Source organism: Gossypium hirsutum, chromosome A11 (assembly GCF_007990345.1).
Source record: "Gossypium hirsutum isolate 1008001.06 chromosome A11, Gossypium_hirsutum_v2.1, whole genome shotgun sequence".
Lineage (NCBI taxonomy): Eukaryota > Viridiplantae > Streptophyta > Magnoliopsida > Malvales > Malvaceae > Gossypium > Gossypium hirsutum.
In genome coordinates, this window is record NC_053434.1 from 14,845,198 (window position 1) to 14,849,551 (window position 4,354).

The following is a 4,354-nucleotide window of genomic DNA, read 5'->3' on the forward strand; positions in this document are numbered from 1 at the left end:
CATTTCTCATCTGTAGTCCTACAACGCCACCATAACAAAGCAACATCAATAAAATGCATAGTACCAATATTTACCTAAGCAGCATAATTTATAGTGCATTTGGCACGAAAGTATTACTTTATTCCCCATAAAAAGTTGTCCATATCTTTTCTAGGCATCATCCTATTACACTCTTTCACCTTAGGCTTGGATGTCACAGCCAAAACCTCATTACCCAAAACAACTTTGCAAATAGCAAGCTCCCCTTCAAGCTCCAAAATTTGTTCCTTCAAGGCTATCACCATAGCCTCAAAAGCATTATTCTTCTCAGTCTGCTCACTGATGGTCGCTAAACTGACTAAAAATTTGACTAAGGCAAGCGTACTTATCGAACAGTAGTATAGTTATGTGAGAATGGAAATATCGTATCCACAAGGACTAAAAGTACTAGTAATTACTATCTTTTTATTATCTAGTCTAAGAATTAAAGGGTTGATTTTAAACTAAAATTAACTATTTAATTAACTAAGAACACGACAGAAACAAAAGTTGGAAAATACTTTTGGAAAACCGATAGAGAAGACAATACCCAATGAAGAATCCACCTAGACTTCACTTACTACTTCTAAACTAGACGATTTATTCACTTGACTTAATCGGTAAAAATCCCTAGTTTATGTTAATATCTCTCTCGAGACTAAAAAAAACTGACTCTAGGTTGATTAATTGAAATCTCTTGCTAATTAAAACCCCTATTGTCGCATTAACTCGATCTATGGATTCCCTTATTAGATTTGACTCTAATCCGGCAGATTTAATTCACCCTATCTCTAGGATTGCAATCAACTTTGCTTAATTATGGAAGATTTACTCTTAAACAGGGACTTTTGCTCCACTGAATAAGCACATCAAAACCTGAATTAATATCCTGAAATATTAAAGCAAGGATTAAAACTCATAATTAAGAGTAAGAACAAGTATTTATCATATAATTCAAAAGATAATAAAATCCGTCTTAGGTTTCATCTTCCCTAGGTATTTACGGAATTTAGTTCATAATAATGGAAGAAAACATCTCAAAATTGGGAAAACAACAAAACATAAAGAAACCCAAAAACTTCGGTAGAACTTGAATGTAGAACTTCAGTCTTGAAGTCAATTCTACTTCCTAGCTGATTCCAATGGCTGTCTTTGAGTATTTTCTACCTTTTATTCCGTGTCTTCCCCTTTCTCCCTTGATCCTCTTCTAGGGTGTTTATATAGACTTTGGAATGCCCCAAAATAGCCCAAAATTAGCCTTTTCTAAATAGAATTAGACTTAGGCTCGATAGAGACACGGCAGTGTGCCATGCCCGTGTGATGGTGCTCAGGCCGTGTGCAATTCTAATATGGTTTTAAATTGACACGGCCATGCCACAAGAGTGTGTGCTCTACTCATGTGTCTAACACGAGATTAAAATATGTTACTATTGAGGTTTATCACTCACCCACAATAGTATTGAAGATCCCTTGCACCGTAACCACATTAGCATTGAGGGCCCTAATCACTTCTCCCTTGAGCTGATCATGTCTTGATTTTAGCTATGTGGTGCATCCTTCAACTTCCTTGAGTGTCTCCCTCACATCACCCATGGAGCCTTTGAGTTTGGTAACCCTACTATCTAAATTTGACAGCATATCCCTTGATCTACTAGCTTTCTTACCCCCCATGGGTCTCCTTAGACTCAATCTGCTCATCTACTCCTTTATTCGTCTCAACCGATAGCTTCGAACCTTGGCTTAGCTACCAACTATCACGGGGCTAGAACTTAAGTTTGGCAAGCCGCGCGGCCTTAAGTGATTTTTTTGCTTCAAATCTGCCTAAGTCAACCTTACTCTTGATAATGAGAATTCACAAATGAAATTCTCTAAGGCACCAAAATAAAATGAAAGCTAACTCTCAAACAAGGAAGCAATCGATGAACAGAAAGACCACAAGAAAGTAAAGCACACCAAGTGTTTAAGTAAATACTCTTAAAGCTTATTTGAAAAACACCGGCTGATTTCGTTGGCTTGGTTCTCTTGACTTTCCACTGATAGTTATTCAGTGACATATTTTCTATAAATTCATAAGCCTCTTCAGGTGTTTTGTTATTTACGGTTCCACCGGTAGTTGCATCGATTAACTGCCTAGTTGAGGGGTTCAAACCGTTGTAAAAAGTTTGAACCTGTCGCCATAAAGGTAACCCATGGTGTGGGCACCTTCTCAATAAATCCTTATGCCTCTCCCATGCATCGTAAAGAGTTTCTAAATCCATCTGCACAAAAGAAGAGATATCATACCTCAACTTTGTCATTTTAGCCGGCAAAAAATACTTTAGTAAAAAGTTTTTGGTCATTTGTTCCCAAGTAGTGATGGAACCTCGCGGTAACGAGTTCAACGACTATTTAGCTTTGTTCCTTAATAAAAAAAGAAATAACCGAAGACAAATGGCATCATTAGAAATGCCATTTATTTTGAAAGTATCACCGAGCTCTAAGAAGTTGGCCAAATGAGTATTTGGGTCTTCACCCTACAAACCATTAAACTAAACAAACTGTTGAATCATTTGTATAGTGTTAGGTTTTAGTTCAAAATTATTTGCAGCAATTGCAGGTCTAACAATACTCAATTTAGCCCCCGCTAAATTAAGCTTAGCATAGTCATACATAGTACGAGGAGCAGGATTCTGATTCACAGGATTTGCGGCAACCACAGGAGGCAGCAGATTATTTTGATTTTCAGCCATCTCCTCGGTATTATTGGTGTCGTCCTCGTGCTTTTCCTCTATATACTATAGACTTCGCCTTATTTCTCTACGATTTTTACGAACTGTGCTTTCAATTTCACTGTCAAAAAGTAGAGGTCCTAACGGGTTTTTTCTAGTCATAAACTATAAAAACCTGCCAGAAGCAAATAAAAGAAAAATTAGTAATTAAAATAAAAACAAAATTAAATTGCAATAACAATAAAAAGGGTTAAAGTAATAAAAATTAAACGTTCCTAATATCTTAGTCCCCGACAACGGCGCCAAAAACTTAATGGTCGCTAAACTGACTAAAAATTCGACTAAGGCAAGCATACCTATGAACAATAGTATAGTTATGGTGAGACTGGAAATATCGTATCCACAAGGACTAAAAGCACTAGTAATTGCTATCTTTTTATTATCTAGCCTAAGAATTAAAGGGGTGTTTTTAGACTAAAATTAACTATTTAATTAACTAAGAACACGACAGAAATAAAAGTTGAAAAATACTTTTGGAAAACCGATGGAGAAGACAATACCCAAGGAAGAATCCACCTAGAATTCACTTACTACTTCTGAACTAGACGATTTATTCACTTGACTTAATCCGTAGAAATCCCTAATTTATGTTAATATCTCTCTCGAGACTAAAAACAACTGACTCTAGGTTGATTAATTGAAATCTCTTTCTAATGAAAACCCCTATTTTCGCATTTACTCGATCTATGGATTCCCTTATTAGATTTGACTTTAATTCGGTAGATATATGTCGTCCTATCTCTAAGATTGCAATCAACTCTGCTTAATTATGGAAGATCTACTCTTAAACAAAGACTTTTTCTCCACTAAATAAGCATATCAAAACCTAAATTAATATCCTGAAATATTAAAGCAAGGATTAAAACTCATAATTAAGAATAAGAACAAGTATTTATCATATAATTCAAAAGATAATAAGATTCGTCTTAGGTTTCATCTTCCCTAGGTATTAAGGGAATTTAGTTCATAATGATGGAGGAAAGCATCTCAAAATTGGGAAAACAACAAAACATAAAGAAACCCAAAAACTTCGGTAGAACTTGAATGGAGATCTTCAGTCTTAAACTCAATCCTGCTTCTGAGCTGATTCTAATGGCTGTCTTCGAGTATTTTCTACCTTCTACTCTGTGTCTTCCCCTTTCTCCCTTGATCCTCTTCTAGGGTGTTTATATAGACTTTGGAATGCCCCAAAATAGCCCAAATTAGCCTTTTTCTAAATAGAATTAGACTTGGGCTCGACAAAGACACGGCCTTGTGCCACGCCCATGTGATGGTGCTCAGGCTGTGTGCAATTCTGATATGGTTTTAAGTTGTTACGTGATATTCGTGACATGTTTTAAAGATTTATGAATGGATCGTTCCTGAGACTAACTTATTATCACGGTTAAGGCAAGTGTACCTATCGAACAGCAGTATAGTTCAGCAAGACCGGATTCTCGAACCCAAAGGAACCACGAGTACTAGTATTTACTTCCTTTTTATTATCTAGCCTAAAAATTAAGAGGTTTGGTTATCTAAACTGATCACTAAACTAAAAATGCAGAGAAAGAAAATTTGGGAAAATACTT

At 35.9% G+C, this 4,354-nt stretch overlaps 1 non-coding gene across 1 annotated transcript; it reads left to right on the forward strand.

Annotated features, from left to right (window-relative positions):
- The first annotated feature begins 2,202 nt into the window (after positions 1–2,202).
- Positions 2,203–2,309, forward strand: LOC121210388 (small nucleolar RNA R71). The gene has a single exon (XR_005905501.1). It is a non-coding gene; the product is annotated as a small nucleolar RNA R71 (small nucleolar RNA).
- Positions 2,310–4,354: the final 2,045 nt, after the last annotated feature.